The following is a 25314-nucleotide window of genomic DNA, read 5'->3' as shown; positions in this document are numbered from 1 at the left end:
TTTTTCTGTCTCATCTGTATACTTATATCTGTGCTCTATAGTGAAATCTTGAATTTCTCGTGGTCTTCCAAATTCAGGTCTGTTAGGCTCTTGTTCTAGTTTTTTACTCCCTGCAAGAGCAGAAAGCTTGACAGTGAATTATTTTCTGTCCATTTGACTGAATCTCAAGCAAGCTTCAGGTGTCAGTTACCAAACAAGACTTAAAGTCTCAGGCAGAAGTGTACAACAATCAATGGGCAAATAATAAAAATTATGAGCATATGAATTTTAAATAGCAAGGTAATTTGAACATAAATTCATCTGGCCTTGTTGTGCCTAAACCATGAAATGACATTTTCCACATCATTTACATAGTGTTTATCTACCCATTGGAGGAAATTTCAATATTGAACTGCAGGATATTTTTATAATTATTAGGTATTAAGTTTTATGAAAATGTGTAATATGGATTTCATATTTTTATCCAACTTATTTGGTACATAATATTAGTTTGTATAAATGAAGTAAAAATATCAAAGCCACAGTGCACTTCTATATCATAACTTTATTTTTTTCAGTTTACTTGCATTTCTATAATTAAATAAAACAGGATATTACACTAACATTTCAGGTGAAATTTTAAAACTGAGTAAAGTGGACATTGCATTTACCTCCTCTTGCTTCAACTTCCTCTAGAAGTCTGTTTCCTGACCTGTGGAATAAGCAAGATCAGATGACAGTTCCCTCTGGAGTGTATCAAAACACGCCAGAGCAATAAAAACTATGATAGCAAAGATTAAGGTTTCTGACCCCAATTGTGGCATCTCAGCTTTTTAGAGAGACACTGGAGAATGGCCTTGTGCTTGGCCTCACTCTCTTTCTTTAGTCAGTGCACAAGGCATTTCACAAACATTTTGAAACTGAGAAATCTTACAAAATCAAGCTCTAGGGTTGATTTAAATATTCTAACCCAAATTTCTGCAACCCGGAACCTTAATTGACCATTCAGTCAATAGAATTTGAAGACTTAGAACCAGTTACAAAAATTTACATGGGGTACATTAGGGGTCATATGTAAAGCTCAAAAAATATGTTATTACTCAAAAGAGGTTACAAACAAATCACGAGCATAAATTATATAGCATTTGGAATAGAAGTTATCATGTTAAGAATAAACTTGACATGGAAATTCATTTTTTTTTTTGTATTTAAGACACTATGTTAGGCATAAAGGTGGATGGGGGCAGAGTTTCTTATGTGGACTCCTCTACCAAAAATAAGAAATAGATATCCCAAAACAAACTCTAGGTGCTATGCAAAAGGTGTGAATCAACATCATATAAGATGAGAAAAGAAAATGATTTTGTTAATGAAAAAAATCAAGGAAGACTTCTATCATCGTTTGAATATGATCTATCCCCATCAACGCTCATCTTGAATCTTAATTCTTCAATGTGGCAGATTGAGAAGTAGAGTGGAATGGTAGATATTTGGGTAATGGGGACAGAACCTTCATTCATAGATTGATGCTTTTCTTGCAAGAAAGGGTTATCTATTGTGTGAGTTCAGTTCCCTTTCTTCTCTTTTGCATAGGACTGCTTGTTGTTCTGATGACCACTATAGGTTGAAGCATCATGAGGTCTCATCAGAAGTCAAACAGATTTCAGCACCATGCTGTTGGACTACTCAGGGTCCAGAACTGCCAGAATAAATTTCTTTTTATTATAAATTTTCCAGTCTTGGGTATTCTGCCACAGAATACTAATGCATAAAAACAGCAATCTGAACAAAAATATGTGGAACCTGAATAAAGCTTTAAGAACTGATAGAATTAACTATGATAACTGTCTGAAGACACAACCATCCACAAAGAGTAAATTCTATGTGGCAGCAAGAAAAGTGAATAGTATGCTAGAGAGTTTCATCTTAACTCTGTAGAATAAGATTTCCAGAACTATTTTCTAGAATATTCATGTCAGTTGAGATAGAAACAGATTAGAAATAAAGGGTTAGAAATAAAGCAATCTCTGGAAGAATTAAATTTGTGAAAAGTGAAGTACTTTACAGATTAAGAGATCTACAGGGCAAGGGCTTATAAAGTGAAGACTACACTGTGATCACAATTGCCACCATTTCCACCACCACTGCTCACTCTTGCTAATGGAGGCAGCCACTATGGTGTAAAGTGAGTTTCTGTGGGTTCATGAGTGAGGAAGTAGCCTTATGGCTGATGTCCCCTGTGAAGGCAGCACAGTGTTTGGGATGAATACAGAAGAGCTCTTGCTAAAACAACTTGTATATGTTTTTCTAATACTGATTCAGCCACATTGCTCTATTAAACAAAACTTATTTTAACTAACCACTCCATTAGAACTTTCCAATAGCTTTCATTGGTATTTATCAAATATATCAGCCTCTCTCTATTATTATTATTATTATTATTCAACCTGAGTAGAGTGACTGCCCTGAAAAAGCAGAAATAGACCCACTCCTGTACTTCCAACATCTGGAACATTACCAGGCAGAGAGCAGTTAATAAATAGGTGTGGAAAGAAATGAATGAAAACTAAAGATGCAGAGATTAATTAAAGTGTTCTGTAGCAGAAAATAGGAGAGGAAATAAGAGTTTCAATTTAGGTGGAGATAGAGTGGATAGGAAAGACTAATGTTTAAGCACAAACATTTATTTTAGGCATGCTTTATACCAAAAAGGGATATTCTGTGAAGGCAGGTGTTCTTTGGTTCAAATCCTAAACTGTCAACACAGTGTTTTGGCAACATACAAAACACTTCATCTCTCTAACCTTAAGTTTCCCCTACACAGAAAAAGGGAAACATAATCTTCTCAGATAGCTTTAGTTCATAGACAAAGGGAATGTCTAAAAATGTAGCCTGGTTAGGAATATTGTGATCAGTATAGTATCATGACCTTGAACACATTTTTAATAGGATTTGAAGTCTTACTGTATTGAATCTCCACAAGTAGATTTTAAACACTAAATAATGAATACATTTAATAAACTTCAAATCTTCCATAGTTCTTAGTATGATACAATTTTTGTTTTTATCTACTAAATAATAATAAACTAAATAATAATAAAAATCCCCAATTATTGACTATAATAATATGATACTAATATTAACCAAACAATACCTATTATTTTGGGATAAAATTTAATATAGTTTACATATCAAAAATAGGCATATATTATTAACACTAGTTGTATATGGTCATACAATGTGTAACTGAAAGAACTGGATTCAAATTCAAATATTTCTTGGGCTCAAATTTACTTTTGTTCTTTTCTTTCTTCTTGTGACCATTAGTGCATATTTGCTTATTATTTGTATAAAATCATGGGTTTCATTATGATAACATCATACATATTTTGATCATAACCACAACACAATTTCCCTATTTTTTCCCCTTTCCCCACTTCCGCTGGTCCCCCTTATGTTTTTTTCTTAAATCTACAAAGACACTTTATAATTCTTTATTGGACATGTCTTTCCCTAGGTATGTATGGTTCATTTCTGTTTAAATGTTTAGCTTCCCCTTTCCTACCATGTTTTACACACAGACCTAGACTTGTTCATCACAATACTTCTCCTGCCACAGACTTCCAGTGGTTTCTATTGTACTTTGATCCAAAATAAATGTTATATCATGACCTTTAAATATTTACTCCAAATTGTCTTTTCAACCTATTGTTTATTAAGTTTATGACCCTTTGAACATAGCTCTACAAATGCATCTATAGCACAAAACCTTTGCCTCCCAAAGTGTGAAGGGGTTGTTAACAAAGGTGTGTAAATCAACATAATTTAGACAATACTATACAAATTTTCATATCTCATTTTTTTAACAGGCTCTGGAAGGCATTGTGCTCCAAGTTCTAGAATGTTTTAAACCTTTTCCTGTGATTTAGAAGTATCTCAGTTCACCTCTCATTGTTGGAAGCAATCGTCCAAGACAGTAATTTTTTTTCAATTTCTACTCTATATTGTCAACTCCTAGATTAAAGCTTATGACAATATACCATATGACCATACATTGTATCTTCCTCTTCTTGGTGACAGAAAAAGAAAAAGCTCTCATCTGTGAAAGTTAAAGGTTAGTGAACGAGTCAGAACTAGGCTTCAGTCTAAAAAAAATATAGGATATGCATTTTCAGAAATAAGGGACAATGGTTTCTAGGTAGATATTGGAGGAAAACAGCATGAGCTAAGTGAATTTAACATTGGAGTGGCTACTTAAGAGGTCATAGAAGAAATTAGTATGATTGGAAAGCAATAGAACATATATGTGACTAATTTGAACAGCTATACTGATAATAAATGTAATTTTTCACCATTTCTTTTTTGAGTCCAGGGAAAGCATCATGAAAGTTGAGACTCAATGTTTCCCACATTTTAAGTGTTTCTAAGATTAAATATTTTAAATAAATTTATATAATTTTTATGGTATAGTACATTAATTCCCTCTGAGCAGAAGGTCTAACACTCCTCTGATTATCATTTTGCATAAATGTTTTCCCATGTTTTTGCTCTTCATGTTTTGTTACACATTTGTAGTGCTGGATTGTCCTCACTTACCCAGGCTCTAAGGACAGATGGTAACTTCTTAGGCAACCTCCCCCTGATCCTGAAGCCTTGGGTTAAAAGAACCTCCCTGTGCTCACATGACATCACATTTTTTGCTCCATCACAATAATCATATATGTAATTATCAGTTCACTTATTTGTTTTACCCATTAAGAAATACTTACTTGAAATAAGATATTATTACTAAATTCTAATCACTTATTTTACAGCTTAATGCATAGTAGTTTCAATTGCAGGTAGCTATGTTGAGAAGAGGAACTCAGTACCCATAGTGGACAAAGCAAACTTAGTAAACGGTTGCTATAGGTGGAAAAAAATGGGAACTTGCCAAAGGGAAATTTATGGGAATTAGTACCACCAATTAAATGGAGATATGAGAGAAGCAATTAACACCTTCTTTCTGATGTTGCCATCTGCTCTAATAAAGTACTTTGGGAATATATATATACACATACATACATATATATATATATATATATGTGTGTGTGTGTGTGTGTGTGTGTGTGTGTGTGTATACACACACACATACATATGTGTGTATGTATGTATGCCTTTTTTATTACATATATGCTGAAAAAATATGCTGAAATAGCAATAATATGTTAATGTGAATTTTTGATTTCTGTCTGTTCAAGTGTTAGCACTTTTAAAAAGTAGTTAACCAGTTTCTTTCTCAAGCTTATAATACAAAATAATCATTCATTTGAATTTTTTCAATGTTTATTAAGAATTTATTATTCAGATTAATACTGAGAGTACTTACCTTCAAGTAAAAGATTCTTCTGTATAACAAAAAGAACCAGAACTTCATCACTAGAAAGTCAGTAAAATGAAGATAAATGGATTATTTGAGATAAAATTTGTCTCAAAAAGTGAATAAATCTTTTTTCTTATTTAGATTAGGAAATAGACTTAGATGGATGACTCAAATTCATATAATCCTGAGTATCTTTTCAGAACGACCAGTAAGTTACATACCAGATATTACTGTTATTATGCTCAGTGTCTGTTTCTTTTTTAAATTTTATTTTAATGGATACATTACAGCATAAAGTTATGCATATTAATGAGACAACATGTGACATTTCAATACATGTATACCTGGTATAAGTGCTTTAAGTGCTTTCTCACTGATAAATTTTATTCCCATTTAATAATATGGTCATAGCCTGTTATAACATATGGCTGTTGAATTAACTTTGTCTCATTATAGCATCTAATTCAATATGTAGAAATTAAATAAGCTTTTATTTATTTTATCAGGTTTTATCAAAGACAAAAAACATAATAGAGATCTTCCCTTGCCACCAAGCCCACCTCCAAAGAAATGCTGTGGATTAGTATTGAATTGCTTAAAGTCAATGACTGGGGCAGCAGTTTTATGAGTGGGAAAGTAGTACGCCTGAAGAAAGCAGTTTATAGGTATCATACTTATAAAATTACATGAAAGAATTTATTGCGTTCCCAGCAAATCCTTTATGAAATGGAAGATGCTGGAGTTGAAATGCAGCCAGATTTGGTAACAGCATGCAAACAACCTTCAGAGTCAAAAATCATTCAAAAATGTCTAATCCCATGACTGTATCAAGGCTGGCAGGTGCTCACTACACAGAACATTAATTTGGGAGATTTAGAAGGGATTTTAAAGATAACCTTCTGTGCTCGGTATGTTAAGAGGAATGTGTCTTGGGATAAAAGTCCTGAATATTTTATAATAAGTTAGAAGGATAAAGACACAAAATGTGAACAAGAGGATATTTTCTACCCCAGAGTAATTACACAGTGTTCATTAAGCTTCTCTGTTTATACTGATAGAATAGAATCTGGGGGAAAATATAGAAGTAAAATCAGAATTGTTTTAGTTTATGTACAAAAATATAATTTCCACCATCTGATTGGTGGGTCACAATCTTAAGTTACTTTATGTATGAAAGTAAGAACACCATCTCAAGTAAAACTTATGAAAATTTAGTTAAGGACTTTGAAGGACAGTGTTGGTGAAATCCCCTGCTGTTGTATCCTGCTTCCCCAAACTTCACAGTGCCATGCAAGCCCATCTCACAATTTTTTTGTGAAGTCTCTAGCACTTACCTGTGTCTTCCAGTGAGTTTTGAATTGCTGCCTTAATAGACTAATATCTGACAAAAGAAAGAGTTTTTATTAAAAGGTAAAAAAATGAGCTGAACAAAACTAAATGACCAGATTGTAAAGTATAAGTTTAATCTCACTAAGAAATGTCAAAAGTAGCCAGGCGCCATGGCACACGCCTGTAATCCCGGTGGCTCAGGAGGTTGAGGCAGGATGATTGCAAGTTCAAAGCCAACCTCAGCAACGGTAAGGTGCTAAGCAACTCAGTGAGTCTCTAAATAAAACAAAAAACATAGGACTGGGGATGTTGCTCAGTGGTCAAGTGCCCCTGAGTTAAATCCTTGGTACTCAAAAATAAAAGAAGAAGCAATGTCAAAAATGACATTAATATGATTTAAACTCATAAGAGTTTGAGGTTCAAAGATAAATAATTTTCTCAAATTATATTATCCCTTATTATTTATCTATGGTTACATGATCTTGAAAATATCAGAATAAAAATATGTTAGAGGAAGCCTACAAAACAAAGATGTAGGCAAATAATGTACCATTGAATAGTGATCGCAGAAAAGAGGAGCAAAGAGTTTGGAAACAATGTTTTCCTAAGTGTGAACAAAATGCTCTTTCATCAGAAGAGTGGGATGAGGATATCAAAGAAATTGGGGGAAAAAAAAGATGCACCTGTATCTTTAGTACTTCCTAATCTAGTTCTTTCTAAAAGTAGACCAAACTGCTTACTGACTAAATGCATGTGAAAACTCTAAATATTATTTCATTGATCATATATAAGTTCTTATTTATATAACAATTTTATACTATACATCATATATAAGTTCTCACATATATATCCATTTTATATTCTTCCTGAAATGATTAAAAACTTTGTCAAATATCTTCAACAGAGTTTTTGTGAATATTTTTATTTCTATTTTCCAGTTTTTGTTTGTTTGTTTTTTAGCCCAGTTAGCAAACCCAAAGCTGGAATAATTTGACTGATTTGTTTTTCTATTTGCGCAGTTAAATCTGACTGGAGAAAACCATACTATCCTCAGATAATTGCTTCTACAAAGTAATGTTTTCAGATCTCAATAAACCCATTTACCCTCTTTATAAACTCTTCTCTGTACTTATAAGATTTTTTTCCATTTTTCATAATATATAATCAAACCATTTCGTATCTCTTCAATCATACTACCATACTGCCTTCGCACACATTCTCAGATAAATATCTTGTCTCTTACTTGAAAAAAACATGGAAATACTCAGATAAAGCCTCCAATTTCTGACAAAGTGTCTACATATTGGTTTGTATTACAACTAATTTCTATCTCTCATTATGATAGTAAATATCTCATTCTGACTGAAGTAAAGTCCTCCACATGTTCTCTAATACTGTAAATATCATTTCACAAATTTCATTCTAATTTTTAAACACTATTCTATTTTCAACATTCTACCTTTTTCTATTTGTTCTTTGCGAAGACATTCTTATCTCTCTAACTTGTTCTTACATTTTAAGGTTCTCCAGTTTTATCTCCCTTTGTATTCTGTAGAGTTGCTTAGCTTTTTGAAAAAGAGTTTCAAAATTCCTGGCTTTGTTTTCTCATTTTAAATTTACCATTTGGACTATTGCATTATAAATTGCATCCCTTACTCATCAACTGAACAAGTCCTTACCACAAATGTTCCTGATTTTTTTTTCTTTTGCTATATCCAAATAACATTTCTATTACCCAGGGAGTATTTGATGTTGTAAATCATAACCTCCAAATTGAGAATAAAATTCCTTTAAATTTCTTAATAGTAAACTGTTTTGTAACTATTCTTCTATGCCTCCATACACATTTGAATGTTCTTTCCTATCCCTCTTACAGATTTGTCATGGTGGGCTCATGAATTCATGACATTATAACCTATGTGCTAACCATTCTACTGACAGATTCTGTAGAACCCATCACTCACCTGTACACTAAGCTATGAAGAAATGAAAGTGAAATATCTAGATTCACTTTCACTCAGGATCTTCATTTTATCATCTCCTACAAGTCAGATTTACATGCAAGTCTTAAAATTCTAAGATTCCTTTGGAGCGTATATTTAGTGAGACATTTTGTGATGTCTGTCGTGTCTTTGTGGGACTTGAGTGATGAGCAAAATATTAAATCTTCAAGGCAGAAACTAAAAATATGAGAAAATTTTATGATCTTTATAGAGGATAGGGAATGAAAAGATGAATTTCTAGTGAGAGACATATATTGACACCACATAACTGACAAAATTATGTAGTATCAAAATTCATACATACATTCTTCAAATTAATAAAATATGCAAAATCAATAAATAGATATGGTACATGAAAAAATGTACATATTGCCTCAAAATGCAAAATGGTATACTATATCATTACATAAAATAGAAACACAAATTAAAATCCCACTGTGAACTATTATCCACTACATTTAGAAGTTAAAGTCTCTGACAACATCAAATATTGTTAAGAATTTTAAGCAATATCACATTGGCATTAAATAATTCTAGTATTATTAGACATCTTTTCTGAGGTAACTTTACTTATAATGCCAGAAGATGTGCATATGCATGCTTGATTAGTAATATTCATAATGCCAAATGAAGGAGAAAGTCTCAAATATTTACCAATTTTAGAATAGATAAATAGTTCAATATATTTAGACAAAATATACAACTATGAAATAAATGAAATATGACTATGTGTATCAATAGTAATATATCCCCCAAGACATCAGCTTGGATCCTCAGTTAACAATTAGCTCTATTAGAGGTAGACTTCAAACTCAAACCATTGTGATAGAAAGAACAATTATGGATAGTTTTTAATCAAACAATCTTTCGCATGTATTGGATGATAATGGATATTGGTTTATTCATTTTCTCTAAATTGTATTCAGTTAGAATACTATAGTGTGGTAATCTAGGTAACTGAAATATATATATTTTTTTCATTTTTCCATAAAACCCAATCACTATGACATTTTCACTTTGGTCCACATAAAAGTAGATTTCTAGCAAAGTGACCAAGGGTTTAAGAATGAGAATGTATAGGGAGGGAGGGAGAGAAAAAGAGAGATTACCAAAGAGATAATCTTGTGTTACTGGGGGCAGAACAACAAGGCAACATTGAAGGAAAAAAGTGTCAAATTTCTGGCAATTATTTCTCTATTATAGTATTTATTCAAATTTTATGAAAATATCAAATCAAGCACTGAGGAATATGTTTTAAAGCAGCAGAACTCTAAAAAAACTAAGCTTTTTAAAAAGAGATTAAAGGCAGCATAAAAAGATTAAGTTTGAAAAGATGGATGAATACTAACTTTCCTTTTCACTGTTATTTAGAATCAATTCAAAGGCCACTTTCAACCTGAAAAAGAAACATGAATTGATTTTAATGGCATCTCTGGGGAGAAATAATTTGCCTCAAATATTGTAACAAAGAAATTCTAAGAAAGTAGCCATGCCTGTAATTTTGTTATCATTCTAGGCCTCAAATCTATAATATACATTAAAAGAAAGTATTTGAAGTAAGGCAAATAAGGCTGAGACTCAGAAGTTTGATGCAAACATTTATCCATGTAATCAAACCCTAACCTACAGTCAAATCAGTTGTCATGGTGTTGTAGATCACATCTCTTGGGGCTAAAACAAATAAGTTCACTTGAAAGATACAGGTGTAGAAGTTTAATAATAAATACAGAAAATGCATGTTTATTTGTAATTATAAAGAAACTGATAGTTATAAATTTTTACAAAAATAGAGGTGATCCTAATTCAATATATATATATATCTGCAGCTTTCTAAAAGTTCACATTATCTTTATTAACTCATTTATTTTAAACTTGGTTCTCCTTGCCTATACTTGACAAAATGCTCATGAATTTTTAAGCTGTCAGAATCAGATAAACATTGAAAAGTAAACAAAGCACTTATACTAACAAAGATGTATTTGCTCCCCAACAGAGAATCCAAGAAAAGAATGTATTCCCATGTAACAAAACCCTCTCTTACCATTCCAACTGGCAGTGAGAAGCTTATATTTTATAACTAAAAAGTGGGCTCTACTTCTTGTGGATTTTATAGTATGTGTTATAGAAACTGGTTGATCTATTCGTGTTCCTTGATGTTAATAATAGGGAAATACTCTAGATAAAGTAGATGATAGTTGGATGTAGCTGTTTTGCCATAGGCATAATTGACCTTGAAATCATTTTGTATAGATCTTGAAAAATTAATCTTTTTACTTTTTTGGTGTGTGTGTGTGTGTGTGTGTGTGTGTGTGTGTGTGTGTATTTTATCCTTATTCCATTTCTGAGCCTCCCCCAACAAGGAGTGTATCCTATGCCTGACTCAAGAACTGCTGGGATCCAGAATGTGATGAGAATCTGAGTACAGAGCAGAGAAATGCATTTCAGGGTTGAAGAAAGAATAGTAGGAAAGAAATAGGGCAAGAGTTGGAGATATCACAAAATTCAGAGAAATGCAGTGCTTGTCTAATGTAATTCATAAGAAAAAATATTTTTATGAATTTATTTTGTTATAGCTGCATCAAAACAGATAAGAGAACATCAGAAAATTTGGTGCCCTCAAAATGTAATTAAAAACATTTCAAGGAAGGGGTTCCTCTGCATATGTAGGCAGGGTTAGGGAAAGTGACACAGAGTGCTGGAACATTCAGGAGTAGCAACCATAAAAAGCTATTATCGCCCAACTCTGAACACACAGAGTGTAGCTATAGCTGGGCTCTGAACATAATCAGCAGTCCAAGAGAATTTATCTGAAGCTATAGATAAAGGATCACTTCTAGGAGCAAAGAAAGTAATGGAGTACAGTGGGGAGTTGACTTGGGCAGAAAAATAGTGTCTCTTATATAGATCTATCCTTTTGCCCTTCAGTAATCCACTTTTCTTCATCTATCCATCAGCTAACAGGCTGTAAGTGGTTGGCATCCATGTGTAGACAATCCTCAACTTGTGATGTTTTCATTTGTGAGTCTTCAACTTTATCATATTCAGAAAGTGATATGTTCAGTAGAAATCATACTTTTATTTTAGAACTTTGACCTTTGTGTGGACTAGTGATATATGATAGGGGACTTTCTCTAATGTTAGGCATAGCTACGGGCCTCAACTCCCAGTTAGTCACGTGACCTCAGAGAAAAGCACCTGATATTCTATCATGCACTGCAGTTGTTTTTGTTTTTAGTATCAGGGATTGAACCCAGGGGCACTTAACCAGTGAGCCACATCCCCAGCCCTTTTTGAAAAATAATTCTATTTAGAGACAGGGCCTTGTGAAATAGCTGAGGCTGGCTTTGAACTTAAAACTCTCCTTCCTGCATCTTCAGATTCAATGGGAATGCAGGAGTGCACCCCCTCACCAGGCTGTAGCCTAGTTTCAAACTCTCTCATCTTGTGTGTTCTGGACTTAAAATATTTTCAGTTTATGATGGATTACTGAAAAGTAACCCTTTTGTAAGTTAAAACATCAATAGTTACCGTCCCATCCCACACCAAAATTGAAACACTACCACAATCAATACGTTTTATATTATAAAAGAGGAAAAACAAGTCCACATGCAAAACAACAGGTAAGATAAAGGAAAGCACAATTAAAAGAAAATGCAGTTCATCCTTTCAGGGAGAACATGTTGATCTCCTTATCCTTGTTTCAGTTTGTTTCTTTGTAGATTTTTCAGGATCAGATTGTGCCAGGTTCATGATGGGTGATTTGGATCTCACTTGTGGACCAGGGTCAAACATTCCAATTCTTTTAGAGCCTGATGGGAGGCTTTGAAAGTGTTGTTCAAGCATAGATGTCTTCTGAAGGGGACATGGCCTTATTCCAAAGCCTAGGGGTCTGCACTGTGATTAACACATTGGGACAGGTCAGGGGCTCCCACAATATGTAGATATCCCAGAAACTTCCTGCACCATCGACCTCAAGCACAGTGGTTTGACTGCCACTTGGACTTGCCATAAGTAAGGTCTCATACAGATATTCCCCATTCCTTTTCAAAAACATTATAAAAAGTGTGTTCTCTTGGCAACTGCAAAAACTTCCATATTCAATGAGATATATTATTTTCACTAAAAAGAGATATTGGATTTTGAAGCAGGTATTCTTGAATAAACCCAAAGATGACTTTTTTTTTCCCTTTGCATCTACCCTGTTTCTTTCAACCCAAACCCTCATTTGGCCTTTCCTTATTATTTTCCCAATTCCTTCCAACAAAAAAAGAATTTAACTCATTTTTTTTTTTGTAAAATATTGGCAAACTGAGGTCATAAAATAATTCCTAAAATAGAATTCTGCTCATTCATTCAAGATAATTACTTCTTTGGCTCTCCTCTCTCAAAGAGAAATGTACATCAAATGAAGGTGAAAGCTCTACTCCTTCAGGAAGTAACTTCATGTTAGTATTCATTTTAATATTGTGGAGTTCTATGCTGGGGAATTTTGATAAAGTGCTTTAAGATACTCTTGGTGGAGTGACAATTTTAGCAGAGGGGCAGTTTACATTAGATTTTCTGTATTAATTAGAGCCATATGATTGGCAGGGCTAAGATGATATGATGCCTATTTTATTCACTGTAGCTTAGATAAAAATGGTTAGATATGCAATAAGGAGAAGTAGGGGTTATACTGTGGAAATTTACTTCACAGTATATTTATCAATTTGAATATTTACCTTATTGTAGGACTCCTTGGAGATTCCATGTTAAACTCAACATATGGTGTGCAAATTTAAAATTAAATTTATTTGTATAAATTTGACACAATAGGAGTTAAGCTGAAATGAAGGATATAAGCATATGGTGGATTTACCACTAATTGAGAACCTTATACTATGAGAAGAAACTGGAAGACGGATTTGGTAGATTCAACTTCATTTTTATGACTATATATAATGGAGCAAATTTCTTACATTCTTTCTTCATTATCATTCCAAAGCATAAGTGAAAAAAAGAATTTTCTTTTTACTAAAATACATTCAAGTAAATAACTATTTCACTTTGAAAGACAACTTAAATTGATTTGTTCTTAAGAATATATTTTCATTTATAATTATATGCATATATTATACACACACCCACTCACACACACATACATGCATATTACTCCTGCCCAACAGAAATTTTCTTTTTTCTCCTGATAATGAAACACCAAATTTCTATCTGTATGAATCTATAAAAGCACTCCATTGAAAATTTATCATTCACTTATATCAATGCCATGTTTTTCAGTACAGTAATATATATTCTCTGAATCCCTTTTTTCATTTGTGTTAGTTTTCTACTGCTACTCTAACAAACTGCCACAATATAGTGGCTTAAAATTACAAATATTTATTATCTTTACATAATTCTGGAAGTTAGAATTCCAAAATGGCTTCACTGGGCTAAAATCAAAGTTCTTGCAAGATTGAATATTTTCCATAGACTGTTAGGGAGAATCTGTTCCTTTGGTTTCTCCAGCTTCTAGAGGTTTCTCCAGCTTCTGTCTAATACCTTTGGCTTAGGGACCCATTTAAAAAAAAAAAAAACAGACACCCAGCATCTCATTGATCCTGCTTGCTTAGCTACATCTCCTTTCCTGATGTTGATTCTGATGAGCTTCTCTCTTGTTAGGACAGTATAAATACATTGGGTTCTCACAACAGGATAATCCAGGATGATCTTTCCATTTAATGATCCTTAATTTAACCACATCTACAAAATACCTTTTATTATGTTAAGTGACACATTCAGGGATTCCTGAGATTATGATCTGGACATTTTTGGCAAGAGACATTGTGACATCTAACATACACCTTACACTATTTTTTCCAACTTCTCTAACCTAGCTTCTTCCCCCACCACCCCACCAAAATCCCTCTGACTAAATTCACTGAGGGCCTACATCTCTTTTATAAAAATAAATAAATAAATAAAATTAAAGGAAGATTTTAGTCCTTGTATTCTTTCCAGTATATTAATGTATTGACAATTTGTTCAAGAAATATTTTCCTCTTGAAATATTTTTTTTTCTTATGGATAAGTGAGGTCCCAGTACCTTTGCTTGTTCTTCTCACTTAATTGATTTAAGCAAAGAACAAGTTTTAGATATGATTTTAACTCATAAATATGGTATTTTTTCCAGTCCTCCCTCTTTTTGCCTGGTTGATCTCAGAAATGGAGGCATACATTTTAAGCTGCATGATTTATTTGTTGTAAGTTAAATATTAAGGAGAATGGATTGTGAGGGTGATTAGCTTTCAAAACAGGGAAAAAAAATCTTTATTTTTGCTAGGTGAGAGAAGCCAGGAGGCAGAGTTGGATATTCCATAATTCCAGGCTCTTCACTGTGTCCAGGTTTTTTCCCCAGATTTTATTTTCTAATATAGAAAGATGCACTGCATCAGAGAAAGGTCCTTGACTGCCTCTGCCACAATATAGTTACCATACAAAACCTAGGCTCCAAAGTTATTATGCTTGAATACTAAGATTGAAAGAGAATGTTTCCTTTGTGCAGTGTTTGCTGCATTCTCTTAAAATAAGTGATGATAGTAAAATTGTACAAAAACCTATTTTCTTTGCTCATTTTCTGATTCCTCAGTGACATCTGTGAGGGGACATGTGAGATTTGCTCAGTGTTTTCTTCTAATCTACTACTACATCTATTTCTAGCCCAGAAATTCTGGGGTATGAGGTGAGAGTTTTCTTCTATTTCTGTGGCTGAAATGGGAATTTTCTTTGTTACTATGGAATTTGGTTTTGGTATTTTGATGTTTTGGGTATATTAGAAACAAAAAAACTGGATATAGCTATTCAAATTTACTATTTTGGATATAAGAATATAACATCAAACATAAGGAGATAGACTAGACAGATAGGGATGACTTTTGACTTTAAAAAAAAATCTGCCTGCAGAAGGAAACAAGAGGAATTTCTACAATCAGAAAATACATCCTTTTATCTTTACTTCTTAAATGTTTCTTACAGGTTCTTTTACTCATGGGCATAAGGCAGGTTGAAACTTCTCAAATGTTTCAGAACTATTTTAGGATCTGCAGGGGAGGTAAGCCCTAGGACCCACAAATAAACAAGTCTACAGTATCCATTTGGGAAACAACTCAAGCATGCAATTTGTAAATAATGGGAAAACAGTAAAATACATGTTTGAAAACAGATTTAATATACATTTTAAAGAAAATGTGAATAAAAATTATGGTAAATAATTCATGTAAATATACTTACATATATATATATATATATATATATATATATATATATATATATATATATACATACACACATACACATTTGAAAATAAATGTAAACAATATTTTAATAAATTTAAGTTTTAGAATAAATGAAATGAGATGTTTTTTTATGAAAGGGTTGATTTTACTCATTACTGGAATATATAGAAAAATATGATTTAAGTTGGATCTTCCTTTCTTCTATCCATAGATACTCAGAGACTCTATAAGGTTTATTACATGGAAGTAAGTACAAAGGCTCTCAGAGAAAGAGAAATAGCACATCTTTGCCTTAATAAAAGACACTTTGTGTCAGAAAGTGGTAATTCCATTTTAGAACACTTTAATCCAGCTGGATCTGTGTGTGAAATAATGAGCTCAAGAGTCAACAGATATTTTGCTCTGGTAATAAGGATTATGAGCCTTTGGGTGTCTGAAACTGAAGCGGTTTTGGCTTTCAGGGTACATGCTCTTCATTTGAAAAGGCTTTCTATGTGACAGCTGCTGTGCCTCCATTTGTCAGAACATTGCATATTTTAAGGGTGAGGGTGACATATTTAAATGCTTATTTCCAACAGGAATTTTGAGAAAACTTCTCATGGACAATTGAAAAATTATCATTTGGTCATTTCAAATAACATCTCAGTAAGGTTCTACTGCAAAAGTGTTTAGATTGTTTAAAGACAATTTTTTTTTTCTAAAAATTTCAGAAAGACCAATTAAATTAGTCATCCAAATGACTATGTGTATGTATGTGTGTGTGTGTATGTATGTGAATATATATATGTATATATATACACATATATACATATGCATATATATAATAGAAATAACATGAATAGGTTGAAAAATTATTAATCACTAACTCTGTTCAGTACCACCATTGAGTTGCATTTTAACTTAAATTCAACAATTTGTGATCTATTTCTGTGGGTCTGTGGGTATGTCTCTAGCTTTATCATTAAAACAGAAATATAGCAAGTAGGTACGTAATAACTTATCTTCCTGGAAGAAATTATAAAGTGCATCAACCTTAAGGAAGGAGCAGAGGAGTATAATAAAAATGCCAAAGTTTTATTGTCTTTCTCGGTGTTACTTGAGAACTAACTCTAATTTTTATAATGCTCCAAAATCTATTTCACAAACCAATGAAAAGTATCATTTCTGAAGTCAGATTATCCAGATTTGAATCTGGAGAAAGCATTGTGTGAATTTAGCTATGACATTTAATTTCTTCCTGTCTTAGTTTCCTTTTATGTAAAATGTGGATAAGGATAGTACATATCTCACACAGCTATGTTAGGTGTTAACTATCTTAATAAGCACAAAATAGAACAGTGCGTAACTTTTTTAATAACAAAAAAATGTTACCAAGTGTTAAAATAGTCAATATTTAGCGGGACACACATGGCTAAACTACATATTTTTAAGATTCTCATCAACTCAGACCAGAAGGCCTTCTCTGACTACTTGAAGCAGCTTTCTTAAAAATGCATTCACAGTAATTTTCTCTTTGGCTAGGTTTACCTATGTTTATGTATGAATTTGAAGATTTTATAGGCAGTTAAAAAATCAATGAACACTTACCAAATTGTGTTTAAGTGTATGGCATTTTAAGATTTCACTAAGCATTTGAGGTCCACTAACTAGTATAAATGTGGGTATGTGTTCTAATCCTTTTATAATATATCACACATTTTTAATTAAATTTAACAGTTTTTAATTAATTTAGCTCTGATATTTTCCTGAGGCTTTCATCTACTTAAAGTTAAAACATGTACTTTACATATATTTAATTATTTCAAACTCCAAGATATATATATATAAAATTTTATGACATCATAAAATATACTTTAGTTCTATTTAATTATATTGTTCTGTGTAACTGAATAGAAATAAAACCAGTAAGAACAAAATGATTTTTTATGACTTCCCAATCACCACACCAGGTATGCTTAAATTTTTCCTTTTTCATTATCTCAACCTCTTTATTAGTCAGGGTTCTCCAGAGGAACAGAATCAACAGGAAGTATGATTATAAAAAGGGGGATTTATTAGATTGGCTCACACAACCAGAAGCTGGATATTCCACAGAAGCTGGATAGTCTACACTAGCCATCTGCAGGCCAAAGAGCTGGAGGAACCAGTCAGTAGTTGAGCAGTCCCAAGATGCTGATGCCTCAGAGAGAGAGGGATAAAATGTGCTATCTGGAAACTCCCTGAAGAATCCCTGGCAGAGTCTGCTTTGGAAGAGTGAAGGAGCAAGAGTCTGAAATCCTCAGGTGATCCCCGTAGAAATCAAGAAACCATTCAAGAAGAATTGAGCTTGCATGTGCTGCAGCTTCCTTGTTCTTCCATCTAAGCCTCCAACTTATTAGATGGTGCTGCCCATTTAGGGAGGGTCTCCACTCCAAGTCTCCATCCCACATGCCAATCATTCCTAGTCACATCCTCTTTGACACACCCAGAAGTCTTTTAACCTTCCACATATGTTAATCCAATCAAGTTGACAATTCAAATTAACTATTAAAATTAAGTATGATACTTTAACTTCTCAGGAAAAACAAATTCTTAAGGTATAATTATAATCATGAGCTGCAATAACCTTAAGGCATTATTAAAATTGGTGATGGTAAAAAGAATGCAATGTTTTTATCTTTGATGATTCTTCCCATACAGTATTGGTCATTGGGATTTATGACAACTTTTTGTGTTCATAACAAATGCTTTCCTTTAAAGAAATATCAGAAATAGTTGTGATAGATACCTTCCTTATTATATTCATCTACCTAATACGTGTTTATCTAAATCATAAATCACTAAGCTTATGCTACATGTTGTCTTTAGACCTGCTTTTTAAAATCTGGCATTTATACATACATTCCATATTTCTAAATTTTTTTCTTGTATTACAGCTGAGTTTTTGTAAAAATTAATTTCAGAAAAAAAGGTCTTTCTGTATTCTTCATATAGTATGGAAGCCTACAGTATTGAGGCTTTCAGTTAAGTTTTTAAACTCAGTTGAGGAATAGGTTCATGTTGGATTAGAGTTAAATGATGTGGGACCTGGCAAACCATTAATCCTTTCAACCAAATGATGAAGAAGGCAAGCTAGGCATTAATTTCACCCAGGGTTTAAGAACATTGAGGTAGAGAGAGATTTAGTGACTTTGAAATTTCAATCCAGTAGTACAAAGTGGATTAATTAAACTGATAAAAGACAATCAAATGAATCTCTTCAAATATAAAATATCTAATAAGAGGACAGAAATGAATACTAACACAAGAATAATTACAATAAATATAAATGAGGTACATTAGTTCCCTAGGATGCCTTAAAAATTACCACAAACTTGACAGTCCCAAGAATTATCTTATACAGAAATTTATCTTCTAGAATTCTGGGGGCTTGAAGTCTGAAATCAATGTTTCAGTAGGGTGAGGAGCACTCAGTCATTTCCTCCCCCACCTTCTGTTTGGTTCAACCCTTTCTTGACTCCTGGCCACATCAATGCAATCTCCATCTCCATGGTCTTCTCTTCCATATATCTTCTATTTCATTTGTCTGTCCCAAGACTTACTCAGTCTCTCTTTTATTAAGTATAGATACAATTTCATTTAGGGGTCATTTGGATAATCTAGGACAAACTATGCCTTTCAAGAACCTTAATTTAATGACAATTTTTGCCATGTAAAATACAATTTACTCTTTGCCCACGGAAAATAATATTCATAGGTCCTGGGATTTAGGATAAAACCATAATATTTTTAATGTCATCATTTAGACTATTACATTGGGTTAACCCCATCAACGAGCTATTACATAAGTGAAAATAATCCAAATATATTTCAACTGTAAGAAATTCATTGAACTAAAAAGGAAATAAGGTTCTGAAAATAAACTGTTAGTGCTAGATTTGAAGGTTAGGATTAGGACCAAAATAACACCATATAGAAATTTTAGTAAACAATGACATATAATTTAAGCAGAAACTATCATGAGCAGTTATATTTTAAGTTCATGGAAATGGAAAATAGACAATTTATAAAACTTTTAAGCCCTCAATTTTACATAAAACATCTAATTTTTGTAAAGAATAATTTATAAATAGAGAAAAAATAATAAGCTATGGTGATAGGATATCTAAATTTATCTTTAATAAAGAAATATACCAATAAGTTAATATGAATGAAACATATATTAGAATAATGTAAATAATATGCTCTAAACCAGAAAGTAAATAATAAATTGAAATTTTAATTTAATCTATTCTGCACATTAAAAATTAAAGACGATTAAGATACTTACTGAAAAACTTAGAACTATTTCCTAAGGATTTGAAACAAGGATTCTCAGGATTGCAATTATTGATATACATAGGATTAAAATTTACAATCTAAGAATTATTAAGAAAAAGATATAGTAATAGTTAGGAAAATTAGTAGGGAATGTTTGTTATTTCAGTATGACATAATTATCTACATAAAACTCAACTGAATCTAGAGGCATTTTTTAAGATGTGAGAAAACTTAGCAATTTCCTGTATATAAGATTAATTTACAAAGCCTATTGGGTTTTTCTGTATGATCAATGGTCAATTAAAAATATAAGAGAAATGAGGTATTATTCATAAAGCAGAAAAAAGTAAAATCTATCTAGATTTTAAAAAATACTAAGCAAACTGCAATGCTATGTATTAAACCAAACAGAGTGATGTTAATTAAAGCTAAATATTATAAATCATTATAATTGTTATTGTGTGCTGAATTGTGACATAACAAAATACATGTAGTATACTAATTTCCACACCTGTAAATCTTACTTTATATAGTAAAATAGAGAATATTACCTTTTAAAAGATGTGGTTAGTCATCTTGACGAAAGGAGCATTTGATTAATATCAAGGTAGGCTATATGTGCTATTCCAAGTGAAAAAGAGGCAGATTCATTCATTCATTCATTCATTCATTCCTTTCTTGGAGGAGAAAAGCTTTATTTTGTCCCAGGGTTTCAGAGGTTCCAGTCCATGGTCTATTGGTTCCAAGTCAGAAACATGATAAGACAAGGGCATGGTGAAGAAAACCTGCTTAGCTCATGGTTACTTGGAATCCAGTGACAATTTCCTTTAGTTATACCCCACCTGCATACAGTTAGTTACCACCCAGTAAGCCATTCAAAATGTTAACCCATTAAGTGTATTAACATACTGATGAAGTTATAGTTCTAATATTCCGATCTTTTCCTAGAAGTCCAACTTCTAAACTTTGCTGTACTGGAGACCATGCTTTTAAAAAATGTTTTAATTATTCTTTTTGGATGTATCTGGCAGTATAATGTATTTTGACATATTATACAAATATGGAATAGGGGTTGTTCTAATTAGGATTTCATTCTTGTGGTTGTCCATCAAGTGGAGTTTCACTGGTTGTTGATTCATATATGAACACAGGAAAATTATATCTGATTCTTTTTACTGTCTTTCCTATTCCTATCCTCTCTTCCTTCCTTTCATTATTTTCTTGTGTCTAATCCAGTGAACTTCCTTCCCCTTTATTGTGTGTCAGCATCTGCATATCAGAGAGAACACTGGACAGTTGTTTTTTGGGATTGGCTCATTTCCCTTAGCATGATATGCTTTGATCCATCCATTTAACAGCAAGTGCCATAATTTCATTCTTGTTTATGGCTCAATAGTATTCTATTATGTACATTTACCACATTTTCTTTGTCCATTCACTTGAAGAAGGGCATATGGGTTGGTTTCATAGCTTAGCTATTGTGAATTGACCTGCTATAAACATTAATGTGGCCGCATCACTGAGGTATGCAGATTTTAAGTCCTTTGGGTCTATACTGAGGAGTGGGATAACGGGACCAAAGGATGGTTGTAATCTAAGTTTTCTAAGGAATCTCCATACTGCTTTCCAGAGTGATTGCATCAATTTTCAATCTCACCAGGAATGTATGAGCACACCTTTTTCCCCCACATTTTCCCCAACATTTATTGTTACTTGTATTCTTGATAATTACCATTCCAAAAGGAGTGAGATGGAATCTCAGTGTGGTTTCAATTCATATTTATCATATTGATACAGATGTTGACATTTTTTCATATTTTTTTACCATTTGTGTTTCTTCTTCTATGAAGTGCCTGTTCAGTTTCTTTGCCCATTTTTTTCATTGTTTTTTTTTATTTGTTTTGTTTTGATTTTCTAATTGATTTTATTTTTTAAACACATGACAGTGGGATGCATTACAATTCTTATTACACATATAGACCACAATTTTTCATATCTCTGTATATAAAATCTGTTTACACCAATTCATGTTTTTATCCATGTACTTTGGATAATGATGTCCATCACATTCCACCATCATTAATAACCCCCTGTCCCCTCTCTTCCCCTCCCACCTCTCTGCCCTATCTAGAGTTTGTCTATTCCTCCTATGCTCCCCCTTTGTACCCCACTATAAGTCAGTCACCTTATATCAGAGAAAACATTTGGCATTTGATTTTTTGGATTGGCTAACTTCACTTTGCGTTATCTTCTCCAACTCCATCCATTTACCCACAAATGCCATGATTTTATTCCCTTTTATTGCTGAGTAATATTATATTGTGTATATCTGCCACATTTTTTTATCCATTCATGAACTGAAGGGCATCTAGGTTGGTTCCACAATTTAGCTATTGTGATTGTGTTGCTGTAAACACTGATGTGTGCCTGTAGTACAATGTTTATAAGTCCTTTGGGCATAGACCAAGCAGAGGAATATCTGGGTCAAACGGTGGTTCCATTCCCAGTTTTCCAAGGAATCTCCATACTGCTTTCCATATTGGCTGCACCAATTTGCAGTCTCACCAGCAGTGTATGAGTCTACCTTTTTCCCCACATCCTCACCAACACTAATTTTTGCTTGTCTTTATAATAGCTGCCATTATGACTGAAGTGAGATGATATTTTAGAGTAGTTTTTATTTGCATTTCTCTAATTGCTAGAGATGTTGAAATTTTTTTCATATATTTGGTGATTAATTGTATATCCTCTTCTGAGAAATGTATATTCAGATCCTTGGCCCATTTATTGATTTTGTTGTTTTTTTGGTGCTTAGCTTTTTGAGTTCTTTATATACCCAAGAGATTAGTTGTCTATCTGATGTGTGAGGGGTAAAGATTTGCTCCCAGGATGTAGGATCTTTATTAACCTCACAGATTGTTTCTTTTGCTGTGAAGAAACTTTTTAGTTTGAATCCATCCCATTTATTGATTCTTGATTTTAATTCTTGTGCCAAAGGAGTCTTATTAAGGAAGTTGGGGCCTAATTCCATATGATGGATATTAAGGCCTACTTTTTCTTCTATTAGACACAGGGTAGTTTTCCTAGGTCCTTGATCCATTTTGAGTTGAGTTTTGTGCATGGTGAGTGATAGTGGTTTAATTTTATTTTATTGCATGTGGATTTCCTGTTTTCCCAGCACCAATTGATGAAGAGACTATATTTTCTCCAATGCATGTTTAGGCACCTTTATCTAATATAAGATAATTATAGTTTTGTGGGTTAGTCTTTGTGTCCTCTATACTGTACCATTGGTCTACCAGTCTGTTTTGGTGCCAATACCATGCTGTTTTTGTTAGTATTGCTCTGTAGTATAGTTCAAGTTCTGGTATAGTGATGCCTTCTGCTTCACTCTTCCTGAAAAGGATTCCTTTAGCTATTCTGGGTCTCTTATTTTTCCAGATGTATTTCATGATTGCTTTTTCTATTTCTATTAGAAATGACATTGGGATTTTGATTAGAATTGCATTAGATCTGTATAGTACTTTTGGAAGTATGGTCATTTTGATAATATTAATTCTGCCTATGCAAGAGCAAGGTAGATTTTTACATCTTCTAAGGTCTTCTTTGATTTCTTTCTTTAGAGTTCTGTAATTTTCATTATATAGATCTTTCACTTCATTAATTCTCAAGAATTTTTTAGGCTATGGTAAATAGGGTATTTTTCGTGGTTTCTCTTTCTGAGGATTTTTCCATTGATATACAAAAATGCCTTTGGTTTATTGGTGTTAATTTTATATCCTACTACTTTCCTGTATTTACTTACTAGTTCTAGAAGTTTTCTGGTGAACATTTTAGGGTCTTCCAGATATAGAATCATATCATCAGCAAATAGTGACAATTTGAGTTCTTCTTTTCATATGTGTATCCCTTTAATTTCTTTTATCTGTCTAATTGCTCTGGCCAGTGTTAGAAGAACTATGTTGAATAGAAGTGGTGAAAGAAGGCATCCCTGTCTTTCCAGTTTTTATAGGGAATGCCTTCAATTTTTCTCCCTTTAGAATGATGTTGGCCTGGGGCTATTTCTCATTTATAAAAGATTAGTGAAATTCAATTAGCACAGAGAACACAAATGTTTGGATTGTAAAACCATTCTATGAAACAATACATTTGACACACTACATAAAAAAATAGTTTGAAATACAAAAATGCAGTTGTGATCCAGCAAGTGGCACCAAATTAGAACAAGAGTTCTATAGTTTCTTTATTCAACTTTTGTTTGGAAGATCCATCCAGTGGTGAGAGAGGTGTGTTAAAGTCACCCAACACTATTGTGCTGTGATCAATTTGACTCTTGAACTTATAATTTGTTTGTTGAACATAGCATTATATATTTATGATTGTTACATTTCGTTGGTGTATGGTTCCCTTGAGCAGTATGCAATGTCCATATTTATCTATTTTGATTAACTTTGGCTTGAAGTCTATTTTATTTGATATGAGGATGGAAACCCGCTGTTTGCTTCAGCAGTCCATGTGAGTGGTATGATTTTTCCCAAGCTTTCACTGTCAGTCTCTGTATGTCTTTTCCTATCAGATGAGTCTCCTGGAGGCAGCATATTGTTGGGTATTTTTAAAATCCAATCTGCTAGCCTATGTATTTTGATTGATGAGTTTATGTCATTACCATTCAGGGTTATTATTGAGACATGGTTTGTATTCCCAGCCATTTTTGTGTATTTTTGTTATTTAAATTGATTTTATTTTCTTCTTTGATTAGTTTTTTCTTTAGGGTACTACATCTCTCTGCTGATTTTCATTGTTATTTTTTGTTTCCTCTTTATGTAATATTTTACCAAGGATGTTTTGTAGTGTCAGTTTTCTAGCTATAAATTCTTTTAACTTTTGTTTATCATGGAAGGTTTTTATTTCATCTTCAATTCTAAAGCTTACTTTTGCTGGATACAAGATTCGTGGTTGGCACTCACTTTTTCTCAACGTTGATATACGTTGTTCCAGGGTCTTCTAGGTTTTAGGATATGTGTTGAAAAATCTGCCATTATCCTAATTACTTTTCCCCGTATATGTA

This window comes from Callospermophilus lateralis, unplaced genomic scaffold (assembly GCF_048772815.1).
Source record: "Callospermophilus lateralis isolate mCalLat2 unplaced genomic scaffold, mCalLat2.hap1 Scaffold_44, whole genome shotgun sequence".
Classification (NCBI taxonomy): domain Eukaryota; kingdom Metazoa; phylum Chordata; class Mammalia; order Rodentia; family Sciuridae; genus Callospermophilus; species Callospermophilus lateralis.
Note: the sequence above shows the minus strand (reverse complement) of the source record.